This window comes from Rhea americana, unplaced genomic scaffold (genome assembly GCF_003343005.1).
Source record: "Rhea americana isolate MKP2758 unplaced genomic scaffold, rheAme1 scaffold_122, whole genome shotgun sequence".
In the NCBI taxonomy this organism is placed as follows: domain Eukaryota; kingdom Metazoa; phylum Chordata; class Aves; order Rheiformes; family Rheidae; genus Rhea; species Rhea americana.
Genome location: NW_028185284.1, coordinates 2,832,568 through 2,849,538, shown reverse-complemented (window position 1 = coordinate 2,849,538; position 16,971 = coordinate 2,832,568). Strand labels below are relative to the sequence as shown.

The 16,971-nt window shown below is 37.8% G+C and overlaps 1 protein-coding gene across 3 annotated transcripts in view; it reads left to right on the top strand.

Moving 5' to 3' along the window:
- The first annotated feature begins 696 nt into the window (after positions 1–696).
- Positions 697–16,971, top strand: part of LCOR (ligand dependent nuclear receptor corepressor) — a 66,309-nt gene continuing 50,034 nt past the window's right edge. For all 3 annotated transcript variants that reach the window (XM_085325776.1, XM_085325773.1, XM_085325777.1), the window contains exons 1-3: positions 697–717; positions 16,157–16,222; positions 16,647–16,726. The gene's annotated coding sequence lies outside the window, so the exon portion shown is untranslated. The remainder of the gene's footprint in view (positions 718–16,156; positions 16,223–16,646; positions 16,727–16,971) is intronic.

Here is a 16,971-nt window from a genome sequence, read left to right as displayed (position 1 = left end):
AATCTGAACAATGCAAGATTGAGTTGCACCTTTCTTTTTTTTTTTTTTTTTTNTTTTTTTTTTTTTTTTAAATTGATTCGTTTTGTTAGCTTCCTCCTGTTTCTGCACAAAGCCATGAGTAGCAGAAGTACTGGAAGAACCTGCTGCGTAGGCTTATGCTAACCATATGTTAACATTGCTTTAAAAAATTAAACCCTACCTCCTGCAGAACTTGATTTGCCATTGAGAAGAGCTTTTCGTTTGCTGGGAGTGAAGGGGAATTTTTTTCAGTCCCTGGCAAGTGTGTGAGGAGATGACTGTTGTTACTGGCTTAAGAATGGGAGAAAACTTAATTTTCCTGCTATTTGATGCCTCTGCCACTCCAAACTGTTTTCCAATGCAAATATTCAGCTGACTGTCCCCTGCTTCTGCTTCTAGGTTTCTTTCAGTTTACTCTTCCTTCCCTTACCCTCAGATTTTTTCAACATCAAGCGTTTGGAGTAATTTTTCATGACACATTTTGTTTCCAAACTAACTTTTTCTCCTTAGGTCATTTATATATTTGCCTTCACTAATGTTTGTATCATCTCCAGATACAGTATCCTCTGTGAATTTAACTAACATGCTGTTTACCCTTTCTTCCAGATCCAGTTTGTGATCCTACTTCCACATTTGGGAGTATGCAAGGGACAAACACATCTCTTTGCGTAGCTTGACTGGATATCCCAAGACTAGGATGTTAGTATATTTAAACATTTTTTTTTGCATTAAAATGTTACCAGTGTCTTAATTGCGCATAGATTATCTATATTTTTTAAATGTAATCAGCTTTATTGTGATTATACATATTCAGAAGCCTKCTGGTAGAAACAGTTTCTCTACAGTTTGACTAGTGCTTATTAATGACTTTAAAAATAGGTGCAAGAGTAGGAAGAATTTCATGGTTGCTTTTTAAATGAGCCAGGTTTATATAGCACTATAGTTTTAGTACTCATTCTTTGAAAATCTTGACTCCTGTCTAATAAGAACAACTGCAGATTAATCCAGGAACATATAAAATCTTCAGATTGTGTTCAAGATATTTATGAAATACCGCTTCAGACTTCTCAATGCATGAGCATAAGCCTTGGAGAGATTTTGAATACTTGAAATAGTGGAATGTTCTATTGAAATAACCACATCAAATAACCTCAGTGTGTAGTATTTTAACAGGTTGGTTGTATGTGTTTGGTGGGTTTTTTTTAAATTTTTTTTTAAACACTTTACGTTGCAGGTTAGATAGTTCTGGTACTTGCCAGGAAGAATAAGACCTTATGCTGAACTTCTTTTGAAAATTTGATAATGCAGCCTTCTTTTAACTGTGTTTTTTGTGTAGCTATTGCAAAACAAGATAGTGCGTGTTTCCTGTTATGTAAGGAATTGCCTAGCAGTAATTAGCAGTTCAAAGCTGATGAAGTTAATCTAATGTACTATTTTTGAAGCATGTATTTTTGACTTGATCACCTCTTGGAGCCTCTCAAGTATTCAAATACTACTATATTTGAGTGAATTATTCATTGAAACACTGCTGTAAGCAACTATTTTAATTACTGGAGTGAATTTGATGCTGGAAGCTAATGTGTTGAGCATAGCCATGGATTTTGCAAGTTCCTCTCAGGCACTAGTGTTCTAGTATGTGTCCACATTTGTCCCCCTTTAGATGAAAAGATCCTTCTAATCATGTGGTTTGAATTCCGTTTGTTATTAAAGCTGTTACCAGTCCTATTAGCTAACATTTTAAAGTAATTGACCAGTGTTCCTGCTTGGGTTTTCACTTCTGCTGTCCAACTGTGTATGTGGGTAGTAATTTGAGGTAAGATTGCAGTTCTTTGGCTTAACTACATTGACAGACATTGACAGAAGAACTTGCGCTAGGAAAGTGCAGTGTTTAGCAACCCTTGTTCTGCTATCCTGTGACACTTTGTTTTAGTGGCTTAATTCCTTTAGTTACTCCKTGTGATGTTACTCTTATGATTTTATAGAAAAGCAGGTTTGTGAGTAGTCACTTACAAGCTTTTCAAAAGGATTTAAAACTCATTGAGTCCTATTGATTATTTTAATTTTATAAATCTGCCTAAGCAGAATATATCTTGAAGTTTAATATTTCCTGAGGCTGTGAATGTGTTTCTGGTATCAAGGAACACTTAAATAATTGGCTATGTCTGAAATGCCTTACATCCTCTGAAAGTTATAAAATTGACGCAAGTGGAGAGTAAGGTACTTGCCTGAAATTCTGTTATTTAGGCTTCTTGTATACACCATTTTCTGCAATCATTGTTCATTCTTTATGCCATACTTTATTCATTACATGTGCACCATATTCTTTTTCTTCTAGAGAAGTTTATGTATGAAAAGTTCCATAGGAAAAAAATGATGACAAACACTTGGATAGTTTAAGGGGGAGATAATTGCAAAATGTTGTAGATATGTTGTAGTTAGTGCTGCTTCAGACTTCTTATTCCTTAGGATCAGATGATCAGCATGTAGCGTGTGGAAGCACAATTTGTATTGCATTCCTTCATTATTTATATTGTTGTACTGCCAGAAATTCCTAGCCACAGACTAGGAAATCCCATTTATGGAATACTTTCCTGAAAGGACAGTTCAGAAGTTACAAAAAGAGCTGCATTGGCTATAAGTGGACAGTGACCCTGATCTTAAAAGCTGAAATTTTTCTAGCAAAGCAGCRCTCAAAAATTTGAAGTCTTTATTCTTTCAAACAGAGGTTGTTACAGGATATAGAGGTGGTTGCAGGTATTTGAGTCTCCATTGAATTCAGTATCACAATGTGGTGTGGAATGCTAAGCATAAAAAGCTTTGTGTGTAGATTACCTGGAAAATTCAGACTTCAAACAAAGGATTTTGTCACTGGGTAGGCAGAGCCTTAGACTGAGTGTTCTCCTAGTGTTTCTTTGTTTTCTTAACACCGAAGATGGTCTAAGTATTACTAAGACCTCTTTGTTGAGATATCAACTCTAAAACTAGAACAAGGCTGGCTCTTTTAGAAGGCTGATGTTTGTCTTTGCATAAACCCATAATTTGATTGACTGTTAGAGTGTTCTGAGGGTCTGCTGCAATGAATGGCATTGAGAAATTTAATGTAGATAAAATGTGGAACTGGTGTGTTCTCAAGTTCAGCTTGCACACTGTTTCCAAGGAAAGAACTCCAACTAGACTGAAACAAAAGTTCTGAGGGGGGAGTTAGCATGGCCTCGCTTGGAGTACGGTGGATTAAAGGCTGGACTTTGTGAAAGGCCAGTAGTGAGCTGTTCTTCAGGAATTCTAGAAGGTCTGGAGTAAACACAGTTGAGAAGGCTGAGCAGTGATTAAAAAGCGGCACAGAACTCTTGAGGAAGACTTAAAGATGATAGCGGGAGCTAAAATTACCGTGCGCACAGTTCAGTTAAGTGCAACTTGAACTGTTAAATATTGGGTGTAATTTTGATATCCTGTGTGGTTGTCATAAATGATACAATCCCTATCCTATTATTTTTGCATCCACCAAATCCTGAGGTTTTTGTTCTGAATATGGTCTCCAGCTGTGATCCAGTACTAGGCCTTTCCCTTTTGCAGATCTGAGACAGACGTTTGAACAATGAGGTTAAACGGAGGTTTTGCTCTCAGCAGTGTTGCTGTCTTAAGTTGTCCCTGGTCCTGGCACTTGTTCCTGCCGACATAACTGGATTAAGACAGGAATTTTATTCAGTCTAGAAGAGATGCGGCAAATATATATGTATTTTAATTCTCTTTAGTTCAGTGAATGCACTTGTGCAGTTGTTTGTACTGCGAGTGAAAATGGAAGAGTGTGACTAGAAATGACTAKTTTTTAAGCAGTCTTTCCTCTGTTCCATATTGCTGTCAGGGAAGAAAAAGACAAGCTTGCTGTGACTGTAGTCATATGCAAAATAGTCTAGAGAAAGTGGATGGCTTTCCTGTGAGGTGTATCTATAGGCATATTTTATGAAATTGGTGTATATCTGAAGCTAAAAGGTTAGTAAAGTTCAAAGAACTGTTATATGAAATGATGGGAAACATTACATGGGATTGGAAATGAGACAGATTTATCAGTCATTTGCTCTTTGGGAAAAGTGCTTCTGAAAAAAAGAGTGCTGCCGGTCTAAATTGAGTAATGGTCCATCACATCTGGCAATTGCAGTTCTCACAAGCTACTGACACAGTACCAAATTGCTTTACTGCTATAATCTTCAGTTATAAAGTTCTCAGCAGCTGTGCCAGCGTGCTTCCCTGCATCCAAAGGGAATATTGGGGCTTGTAACTTCTAAGGTCCAAATGAAGCACAGGTAAGAATATTTCTGCTGACATTTACTCTTGCTGGTACAAAGGTAACAACAGTAATACAACTGTATCTTCAGTGCTCTCTGCAAGAGTTATCATGTGCTTTTGTTACTGTTGTCAGGCCAGCTACCCTAAAGCRGGTGGGATTGGTTAGCTTAACTGTGCTCCTTTTGCACTGTGTTTTCACTTAGCCTTGTGGATTCACAAGTGTGTCACTTAAAAGTGTATCTCTGAATGTGACTTCACTGATTACAATTAGTCATTATACTCTGCTTTGTAGTTAATATGAATTTTATGCTAATGTCTTTAAGCCCTAAGATACTTCTCTTTGCATGCTGGTGATCTTCCTTTCTGCCCTTTGCTGCCCTTTAAGTTATCCTTTTATTTCTGTGTATTTGCCTGCAATGCCCAATGGATTTGGCCTAGATCGTCCTTTCTGCCTTTCTGTAACTGAACAGTGCATCTGGTGAGGATACACTCCTAGAGTTTCTAGGAAGCTGCCTTAAAATATCAAATTTGTATTCACTGTAGTAAAGATTGAGCTTTGTTTCCGAGAGGCAGATTCTGCAGTGCTATGTGTCTCCCCTTTATCACATTGCTTTCTTCAGTATCTCTGCTTCTTCAATACAGAGGTCGAGGGATAGTAACTCCCTCTGGGATCTCCTAGAACCTCAAGGAAAATAGCAACTGACCGTATGCGCTTTTTTCATGCGTTTTCCGTACTGTCTTCCTTTATGTCARTGACTCTTGTTCTGTCCCCTCACAGCTGCCACACACTGTTTTACTTTATTTGTTGCAAGGTTTCCAGCCATTCGCCCTCTTGAAGAAGCAGCTATTTTTGTTGGGAAGTTGGGGRAAAAATGGGCAATGTACACTCCCCTGCCCTGTCTAAATGCTAATTCTCTAATCAGTAGTGGCCAAAGCAGCACCATCAATAAGGGGGAGAGGGGAACAAAGATTAGAAAAAGATATTTTCCCTTCAAGAGCTTGAACTGGGCTGTCATAGCTAATTTAGGTTCTGAAGTTCCTTCATCACATTTGTACTTGCAAATTGAAATAGGAAGAGTAGCTAGCCACCTTTGTCAGATGGAAGGCTCCAGAACAGCTCACAAGAGGCTGACAAGATTTCRGAGAACCCTGCTAAAACTAGCTTGTTCAGACAGAACACGGTTTTGTAGTGTTAATATAGGTGGCTCATGTAAAACAGCTGTGGCTTACTTGACTGGAGACCTCTGTCTTTCCAGGTGGGTACTTGTGCCATAGGAGCACAAGTATGTTTTTGTCCACTGTAAAAATTAAGCCTGTATATGTAGTGAATACCTTTAAGCTTCACCGTATCACCTTATTTTGAACGACCGCACCAAACTGGGATGACGGTTCTTCTATAGTGCTCTAACTTGGGGATGGGAACAGCTTTCCTGGAGGTGGCTATAATGACTTCTGTGTTGTTTGTGCCTTCTTTCCCTCCTGGAAGTTTCTGCTGTTGTAGGGACAGCTCAGCTGGCTGCTCCTGAGCCTGCTACCTGAACTAACAGTTTATAGTGTGGTATATTGGAGTGGACAAAAATCCATATTTTAAATCAATCTAGGATAAAATTTATTCACTAGCCTTGTAGTGAAATAATTCACTTGACCTACTGAAATGGAGCATCTTTGTGTATCGTAAGATTTTTCAGGATGCTGTTAGCTAGCTAGTCACAAGGCACACTCCTCATTGGGACAGCCAGGTAGTGGCTTACCACAGAGTTTTCTTTAATGTCAGAGAGTCAATCACAAATAACGGAGTGAAAAGGCATTGACTAAAGTCAGTGATGAATGRTGGTCTGTAACTGAGCTTCCTGGTAGCAAAGGAGGTGAAACCAAGATGAACTCTGAAGTGTGTGCTAGATCATGACTACAACTTAGCAGGTGCTTTTTCTGTTTGCAGTCTGTGTTTAAGGATTCAGCAGTTTGTGCCTACCATTCTGGGGCTGTTTTTTAACTGAATTGTTTTAGGTGGTCTGGTTCACTAGGTGCCTGTGTGTTGCAGAGAATGATGTGGGGAAGGGTGGAGCTTCTAGGGTTAAGGAGCAGGGCCTGAACCCATTTAAATAGGATTGCTACAGAATTTGAAATATAGCCAATAGCTCAGTTAGTTTAAACCACACCTGTAATGCACTTTTGTACAATACCAATATGCACCTTTAAGGCTGGTGTGGAAAGCACTGGTATCTTAAGTTTCCATATATGCAACTTCTTGGAGGAAAGAGGAGTTCTATGTTTTAAAATGATTAGAGCCTCTGCTATACCTCTCTGCAGCAACTTGTTTCTGCCAGCTCACCTGACTCTGCCTGATCTGGTACAAGCACTACTGTGGCTATGAAATAAASTGGAGCAGTGAATTGACCCTACTGGAAATATAATCTCCTCTTCCGCGGGAGGTGTTTTCCAGACAGATCGATTCTATCTACTGCAAGACTGTTCTAATGCTTGTGCTGGGGTAACATAAGATACAGGGATAAATACTAGTAGTTAATGAATGTCATCTTAACTTTGCTTGGCAGTGTAGCATTAACAAGCTGTGTCTAAAGAAGAAAAGTTTCGATTTTTTTTTTTTATGTAATAAGCAATGCAGCACTACTGTATATGGAAAAAGTTGTTTAAAGTATGAGAAATGTTTGGGTCTCCAGATACAAATTTTTGTTCTGTAATGTTTTGTACTTATAGCATTCTTGTTCTTGAGCTGACTGGCTCTTAATCTTTTCAGAGACTGTCTACCTCTGGCTAGTATTATTTTTTTCGGTGAAAGATGTACCTGATAGCCTGCTAGAACTTCAGACTTTTAAAGGCACCATTTTTGGACTGAGATATTAAAAAAATGGCAAATATCACTTTTTTTTTTCTGTTAAAACACATTTTTCTCATCTAGATTGAATTCTACAATTAAGGAAGCGTCTCTTTGCTTCTGAAGGAGAGAGGGAGGGAGGGAGAGAGAGAGAGAGAGAGAGAGAGAGAGTAAAAGGCTGTTACTAAAATTCTTCTGTTGCCATTCATTGCCATTTTGTGATATCTGGGTTTTCTGGTTCACTTTCTAAAGTAATAAGATGCAAGTACTTATGTGAGAAGATTCCAAGATCAGGTCCTGCATTGGTGGTGACTGGTTGTGGAGAAAACCAGCTAGTCGTACAATAAACTTCTTGATCTCAAGTTAAAATGTAAAGCAAAACCCCACCAACCCTGATTTGAACAGCCAGCCAGCCAGATTAAAGGGATGCAGTATATACAAGCCAGAAGATCTTCTGTCCTTCCCACCCCCGCAAATCCACATGAAGATTAAAGCTCGGTCTGCCAATTGCTACATCTTGATGATGATGAGATAACCATTGCGAAGAGTCCTTAAATTTTCTTGAATTCTCCTGCTGAGACTTCTCTTAGAAGATAAGGGGGTTGAATGTCTTCATATGATTCTCTTCTTAATATCAGATCACAAAAAATTTCTCTTGGGTCAGGGAGGGGGAAAATGGTCAATATAATAACTCTTGTTGCCAGAGTGTAATAAGGCAGAAGTCATAAATTGTCACTTTCTGTCTTTGGTGTGAGTCTTTTTTTTTCTTCGTTTTCCTCTTCCTATGGCAGGGAATGGTACTGCTATAGAATGGAGAGATGATTCTGCCAGTTAGTGCTAACTTAGGATTTCTTTCACTGCCAAACTGCTTGATGACTTGTTTTCTTTGTGTCTTACTTTCCTCCTGCAGAAGAGATGAGAACTCCCTGTTGCAGCAGATGCTGGGAGCATAAATGCATTAGGCTCTGAGAGGCTTTGATAGTGAAAGCCATGTTAATACCTGATGTACCTAAATTCCAGAGAACATTGCTACGTCTGCCCATTTAGAAACTTGTTTTTAGGGGTATTGGCAAGGCTCTCTTCTGTTGTGGAGGCGAATACATTGCAGCACCATTACTGCTAGGGTACGTAGCTGTCTTTCCACTGTACTTAGCTCATTAACTTTTAAGTGCCTTGCTGTGAGTATGATATTCCATCAGAGAAAATGTGCTTAGACTTAATCCTCAGAGGAAGAGGAATTGCATTTGGCTGAAAGGATGCTTGAACAGAAAAGGGAGGATGGCCTGCTACAGTTCCATSTTTAATAAAGTTACAGTCCAGTGGTGGAATTCAATGAACTAATTTGAGGGGGGCGAAAGAGGTCTTGCAGTATGGATAGCTAAAAGCACTCACTATCAACAGTAGCTATCTACTGCTGTAATAGTTTTTTGTGCCTTTTTGGATTTCTCATTTTACCAACGTAGTATGTGACTGTAGCAGTGAAATGGCTGTTTGGCAGCCAGTGTGCCTTGCTGGCCTCTTGACTGCTTCCAGTGAACTCTCTCTGCTGGAGATGCTGCTCCATAGTGAATAAAGCATTACTGCAGGGCTCAAGGATTCCTTTTCTCCTCAGCTCTAATGGCCCGTCAAGGAGTGATTTCACTTTTCTGTCCTGTGTTCCTGAGGTATTTAGCAACAAGCAGTATAGAAGAACTAGGTATTGCCATACAGGACTTGGCTACCCCTGTTCTTGTTGTTGAAGCATTGTTTTAAGTAGTTGCTGTCTTAACATCTTTAGGCAGGTCACTTCTTCTGTATGCATGTGTTTATACTGCTCTTACAGAACCTAGTGTCAATTTTCAAGGTATATATGAGAAAGACCTTGTGCTTACTCAAGCTTCTGTTGTCTTTGGAACAGGGGTATCTACAATTAGTCCCTGAGCAGTTCAGTTTCATTAACATAAAGAAAAATATATAGGCTTGAACTTTAAAAAATTACTGAAGATGTGCTGCTTTTTCCTTCTTTATTCTCCACAACATAAAGCAATTATAATTATAAAACAATGATAATATAAAACAATTATAATTATATGCATGTACTGAGACTTAATGTGTATTAATAACTGTCCTGTGATAATTTTTTTCCCTCTTTTTAATTCTCCCTTGTTGCTTGGTCTTGCCTTTCTATTAAGTTGCCTGTGTCAAAAGCGTTCAAGTTTAATAGATTTTGTCCTAAAAGGAACAGAATTCCCGTGTTGCATATAGTCTGCAGGATTTTTCTGAATTAATTTCTGCTTCAAATCCCATAGTGGTGGATAAATATATCCAATCTTGACCAAAGAATCTAGGCATGAGAAATCCAATAAAAGCCTGGTGTGATGATGGTGGTGGTTGCTTCCTACTAGTTAATGAGAMTCCTAATATTATGAATGTAAATGGTGGAGAGAGTACAAGTGGAATAGATCCTAAAGTGGCCAGCCCACATAACTTGCCCTAAACAGCCTCTCCAGAATACTGGGCTAGGTGAAGCATTGGTSTAATCCAGCAGTACATTTCTTATGTTTTCTGTTGCCTATTTGTAAAATAAAGGATATCTTATGTCTGATTGAATTTGACTAGCTTCCAATTTTAGCCACTGAATYTTGTTATATATTTGAGAAGCTGTTTTTCCTGTTTCTGGTTTTGTTTTTTGTGGTTTTCTTTTTCGCCCCCCACATTTCTCAGCAGTAGTGTTGGATTGYATCTGCTTTGGTAAGCAGCCTTAGTGACCCAGCCTTTTTGTTGTTTTTTATTCTTCCTGTCTTTGTATCTTCTGCAAACTTAGTGACTGCTTTCTTCCAAGTCACTAACTGCAAGGTGTTAAATGGCGTGAACCAATGCTTGATGGACCCCACTAGCAATGTTCTTGATAGTGGCTCCCCATTGATCCAAATGTTTCAATAGCTATGATTTTTTTTGATTTTTTTTGCTAGTTATAGTCAAAATATGTGGTACCAGGCCAGAAATGCTCCATAAGACTAAAAGTATTTTATCAAACCTACAAGTTTGATGAACAACAGTAGTAGTCTCATAAAAGTCAAGTTAAATAAGTCAGTTTTTGTAAGCCCATGTTAATTGACACTGGTTTTGCTCTTAATTCCTCAGTAGTCAAGCTCTCTATGGGCTGTTCCATTATTTCTGAAAATCAATATCAAGTGACAACCTCAGTAATTATCTGTTTAATGTTTTGACATTTCAAAGGTATAGTTTTTTTTACCAGTCCCTTTGAACTTTCTCATTATTCTAAGGCTTTCTGTAATGGAACACTGCTTCAAATATTTTTTGATTAACTCCCAGAAAACTAGCATTTTAAGACAGTCAACTTAAATGTTAAATAACACCTACTTGTTTAGTTTTGTTGAATGATGGTATGTCATTCAATTTAATGTTTGTTAATATACTACCATATTATTCTAGGATTATTTTTTTACCTAACATGCATATGTGCCACCATCTTGGTTTAAAATTTACTCACCCTAGATCTCCATCTGTCTCTTTGCTCAGACTTTTGTAACACTTGTGAATTTTGATTTCTGTTCTTTGGTGTGGATCCCCCTGCATAGCACTTCCAACTTGTTATTTTGTCTCTTACTGGACCTTAGTCACCTTGTTTTTATTAACAAGTCAGAATTTTTATATCCTTGATGTTGTTTTGAGGGTATATAGTAAAAAGTTCTTAAATAATAATTGTCTACATCTTTGTAGAAATTTATTAACTATCTTATTTGGCTYGATTATTTTCAGCTTTCTCAAATTGGTCTTCTGAAGTGCAAAATGTATATGTTTTAGATTGATGTTTACTATAAATAAATGGTGGAGGAGTTGGCTGTTGTCTTATTTTCTAGTGGGCTATTGTCTATAATATTTAGTATACTTAACTAGTGTCCTGGCTAGCACTTACTTATTCTRTCTTGATCTGTGAATATCAATTCATAAACTAGAGCTCAAATTGACAGTTGTAGGGCTGAACAATGATACATTTGTGTGTTTATTTTTATTTCCCCCTTTGGGGTTCTTGCTATGTTGTTTTATGTTTTTTTTTTTTTTTTTTTTAATTTGATGCCTGTAACAATTGATATAATAGTAAAAACAGGCTACAGAGTTTCTTTACTACACTCAAAATCATTTGGCTTCTTGTAAGCGACATGTACTTTACTACTTTGACTAGATATGTGGTTGAAATTTAATTGCGTGATGAGTATTTAAGAGTATGCTTGAGCTGTGCTATTGGGGCTGCAGGGAGGAATTTTTTTTTCTCTCCCAAAACCATAGCAGTGGCAGTTCAAAAATGCATCCACATTTCCTTCCGAAGAACTTGTATGACTGGCTTTGAAGAGGAGAATGTCTCTGGTGTATCCATGTTGTTAGAGATCAGCCAGTATATTCCTTTCTTGGTTGTCTAAATGCAAGTAGCACTGACAATAAAAGCAAAACTGAGACTCTAGTTCTCATCTTGAGACAAAACAGCTGTAAATCTCTATGCTTTTGTTTTACTAACTTGTCAGAAAAAAATAAATTAGTAAGTAGATTCCACAAATGGAAATAGTACAACAGAATGGACTTCAAAACCTGCAGAGTATTCAGGTGACGTAGTGTTTGGGCTTATGGGAATGCCCTCTTGCAGCATAGGAGTGTCAAAGCAAAGGCAAAACGTCAGCTTTCTCTTTGCATGTGGTGACAAAGGAAAAGAAGGAGTAGACATACAGAACTTCACCTCTATCTTTGATGTAGCTTTAAAGTGAGTAGTAATGTGCCAGAGTCTCTTGTGTGCCTTTATTAAAGGACTGGCTGGCTTACGCTGCTGGATTCCTCTGTAGGAGGAATCCTATGCCTGCTTTCTTCAGTAAGTTTCACTTCCCAAGTCTGTGCCTGAATGAGGGAAGCTCTGCTTTGATAACCTTTCACAGAACATCGTTCATCTCTGATTAGGCCTTTGCCCTCAGATTTTTCTTGGACAAAGTCTCTTCCCAAAAGAGAACCTGAACAGAGATGAGGCTTTACCTGGAGCTGTCTTTTCAGTGCAAAACTGCTGTACTCCTCTCAAGTGAGCCTAGCTTGATTGTTTATTTATTTCCGCCCCCCCCATCTCACCCTCCAAGGAAGCAGGTAATGTTTGATCCCTTCTGCTTCTCTGCCTTCTCCCCAACTTAACTTCTGAATTTGCTGGTCAGGTTCAGCTAAATTTGACAAAGCACGAGGAATTGACTATCGTAAAACTTTCCTCCAGTTTCATCAGCTGTAATGGGTAAGTATTGATTAGCACCCCAAATTTAATGCTCCCACTGAGGAAGAACTTCAGGCTGAGCTTAATTTACCCGTTTTGATTTTTTTTTTTTTTTTTTTTTTTTGGCTGTCTGAGCAGTCAGGGCACACTCCTGTATGTGCACCCCCCCACACACACACACACCCATGTATACACAAGTCATAACTTGGAATGAGCCGTGATAGCATTTCGTCTTTCCATAATGGTCATTACAGGAGACAAAGGTACAGTGTGGTGTGAAACTGGATATTTTGCGTGCGTGGGGTGAAGTTGTAAGTGACCCGAGAGACTGGGCTGGCATAACTGGAGGAGTGGAGAAACAGAATAAAAATCTGTAGGAAGTCAGGCTTTATTCCACTACTCGTGGGACAGCTTTCTTGCAACAGTTATCTCAAGGAGCCTGATAACTACTTAATCATTACAAGTGCTCTTAGTTTTAAGGCAAAAGAAATGCAAGGATCTAGTGGGATCTTTTGCAAAGCTTGAGATTGTTGAACTGTTTTTCTCTTGAACACTGATCAGTTTAAACTTTAATTAGATTTTGTTGCTTATGATTTAAATATTTGGTTGCAGAAGGGAGGATGAAAATGCCAGAAATGAGTAGAACAAAACCATTTAGGTGCAGAGGGAAAACTGGTGAAATTTGACCATATTGAAAACTGAACGGTTGACTCATTTTGTTTGGGTTTCTGTGATTGTTACTTTTAGCATAAAATGGCACGCCTGTACTCTGACTTTTGTCATTTAGAGAATGATACTTCCTAAGCACTACTTTATTTTTAGAGCTAATAATTATATAATAATATAAATAGTTATGTGCAACAATCTGAATATAAAAATGTGTTTCAGCTTTGCTTCAGTATTAAGTATTGTTCTTTTTGGTTAGGGGTTTTATTGTTTTTGCTTTGTTTAATTCTTCACTTGCTGGAGAGCCTTTTGAGAAACAGGAGATGGATTTTAATTCTATAAAATAAAACACTCGCAATGCTGAAGACATCTTTTGGGTGTTAGTGTAAGAAATAAAATAAGTTTTTCATTTTGTGGAACAGTAGTAGCACTAAACAGTTTTCAAAAGTATGGCTACTGTAATTGCAAGGAATATCTCTAAAAGAAACCGCTAAAATACTGGCAGCTTCTCCCATTTTCCTCTTTTCCAATTGTATTGTTTCTACAACTGGTCCACTGGCCCTGCTCTTCAGCTGCTGTGAAGTATCAAATGCTGAGATAGATGATGGAGATATAAAAACAAGAAATTTAGCAGGGGCAGCCATGTTAGTTTCTGTTCCATTTAAAATACTGGAAAATATCATCTGCCAAATGGAAAAGGACAATTGGTAGGAAAAGAAATATTCTTCTCAAGTTCCTAAGAGCAATGACAATGGAGAGAAGAAAAACAAAAAAGCAGGCAGTTCCTTTTAGAAGACTGTTTTCAATATGTTACGTATGATTAACTGTATACAGTTGCTCTTTTGGAGTCCTTAATGACTGAATATTACATGGCAAGGCTTATACTGACATTACTGCATTGCATTTTGGGGGGGGGAAGGGGGCTTCATGGCAGTTTTGCCAGTCTTTAGTATAATTTTTGAATACATTCATACTTCCCTTATTTGCCTTTTTTAATGTCAAGCATTGCACATAAAATGTTCTGCTGTTGCTATGCAACTGCTAAATCCAATATTTAATATTAATAAAAACTGAGTGGCATTAGCATCACTGAGAACAGTGGGCTAGCAAACTATGATTGTACAATATCCAAGCTCAAAACTTGGCAGGGATTTCGTTGTGCGATTGCATGCACGGCAAACTGTGGGGCATGAGTCATTGGCAGTTACTATTTTGAGCATGGTGAGTTTAAGTAAGATTTTTGAGTTCTTTTGCCTAATAAAAAGAGAAAGAGGTTGGCTAGCTGTTTTAATTCAAGTTTTGTTTTAGTTATGAATTTTGAGAGGTCACTGCCCATAAAAGTGTCAGCATTATAAACCTATGGGTCAATACCCTGATTCTCCTATTTTTCTTCTAGGTCAGGTTGATCGGCCCTTTCCCACTGTTCCTGCCACTTCCTGAAGCCTGAATTGGCTTTTTTTGGAGGCAGTGCTACTTCTCTGCCTGACAAGGTGCTGTTCAGTAGGATGTTTTTCCACTTTCTCCTTTCACAAATTGTTTTCTGATCTCTCCCCTCTTTCTTTTCGCTCTTGATTGTTATTCCAGTATAACTCTTGCATGTTTTTAGTTTGTTCCCCACTTGGTGCTTTTTACAATTAGACTTTTAGCGTTGATCTTTGCTAGATGTTATATCAAGGATTGTGTTATGCCCTGGCAATGCTTTTGGCTGTCTAAGTAGTGCTACAGGCTGAAAATTCAATCGGATCCAGCATCTGTTATCTGATGATGTTAGTGCACTGGAACTCTTGCTGACACCCAGTGGGGGATAATGCTACTTGTCCTTTCCTTTTGAAGATGAAACTGCTGTCTAAATGATAACTGTGATATTAGATTTGTATACAGTCAGTTATTTTAGAATTACTGCTGTTTTGTAACGTAATGATTGATTTCCCTCACAGTATATGATTACTTTAGTTTTAGACTTGTCTCTTTAAAAGGCTTTTTCAGGTAGTTTATATGTCCCTGATTCACCCATACAAGTTTCTCCAAGTTTAAAGCCATGTTTTCATGTCTTACCAAAAAAAAAAAAAATCTGTTATTTCTTCTGCCTCTCAAAGATTCAGGCAAGTAGGAGAAGTTGGCTTACCCAGCTATATGCAAACTGTTACAAAATGTACAAAGCAAAAGTATGGGGTGGGGTGGAGGGAGAAATACGTACACAGAGGGAGTGAGAAAAATCTTGTTTTATAGCCATATTAGGGAATACATTTTTATGAGCAGGTGGAATTTATCTGTCCCCTTTAAAGTAGTCTCTGCACTTTTCATATTCACTCTGTTAACTTGTCTTCTCACAGTATTGGGTAGTTAATGGCTCTGTAGATTTTACTTCCAGCAGGGGGTTTAGTGTAATATTGATTTAACATTTCCAAATAATGGCAGTAATTTGGAGAAAGGTTTTTCCTCTTTTGGAATAATCTAAAATTGGTTAGATTTATTTTAAGTGAGGCATAAATCATGGCACTGAAGTCAATCAAACAGTCTATACTAGATGCAGCTCTATGGCATGAGCAGTATCGTGATTGGTGTTTGGTTCCTTAAGGGAGTGGCAGAGCTCAATCTTTCTGTATTATTTTCTCTTTGAAAATGTGTTACTTTTCAGGAAAAAATGATTCAAAATTTTCCTGAAATTCAGAAAATTAACTGAGTGCCAATCAGAGATGGAGACAKTTTTTTCTTTTAGATTGCTGTTATTTAATTGGGAAAGCATACATTATTTCAATTTGGAGACTTAAGCAAGAGAATCTTTCATATAGAAATTACCTGGCATTGAGAAGCATATTGTAGAACCTATAACTTCCTATTTTTCTTTTCAAAATAGTTTATTTCAATGTTGTAACATGCTTTTGTTTTTACCTTGCTATTTACAAAAGTACAGAAGTCAGTGGATTCTAGATTCTGCTATTGTTTGTCAGTAGTTCAGTCATCGCAAATGACCCATACATCTTGTAATAATAAGAGAAAACACATTGAGCTGTGTTCTTGGAACAGATAAATATAGAACTGCTATTGTGAATATTCTTGTAGTGACGTGCTTGATCTAGAAAGCTAACAATTCTTTTATTTGCTTTTAGGGTTTGAAAGTATTCTAGAAGGCCTGTTTGGACCTGGATTATTAAAAGATCTCAGTTTGTTTAAAGGTATTCAATCTCTATGTTTGTATCTTGTTCTGCATTTCTAATGACAGAAGCAGCCCCAGCTCTGCCTCTAGAAAATGTGTGTTACCGTGGTGATTTGTGCTTTCCCCCCTCCCTCCCCCAGGCAGTGCTCACAGTTAGTTTCATATTGGCTAAAATTACTAATGAGTGTGCATTCATCTTTATGTAGCTGGGAGTGTATTTGGCAGTGCTCGAAAAAAAGAAAAAGAGGATTTGTTGTGCATAGATGAAATGTATACAGTTTGGTAATCTGGGGATTTAGAAATATGGCCGAAATGAAGCTTGCATCTTCAGAGTGCAGGCAAGAATGTTGTGAAACAGGTATTTAATTTGGCATTTCTCTTTTGGCTCCAGTTATGTTGCGGTTTATGTATATGAAGTAATCTGCTATTCCTCTGATTTACAGACTGTGAGCCTGAAGGTGTTTCTGATTGGTCTTTTGATGAAAATTGTCTTTTCTGCTGCCTGAGAAGAGAAAAAGTGAAGGTAACAATGCAGATGTGTGAAGCTAGCAGTTGTAGGGGAGGGACAAGAGGGGGGGAAGTTTGCTGCTCCTAGTTAACATACAAAATCTGCAACCTCCTACCCCTTTCCCCTCCTTTGGGAAAAGGTTTTTTTGGATAAAATTCTTCCCTCCCCTCTTCTGTGCAACTTTCCAGGGTGGTATGTGATGTGGATTTTTCTGTGCAGTGGCTCTTTTTTTTTTTTTTTTTTTTTTTTTTTTTTTTTTT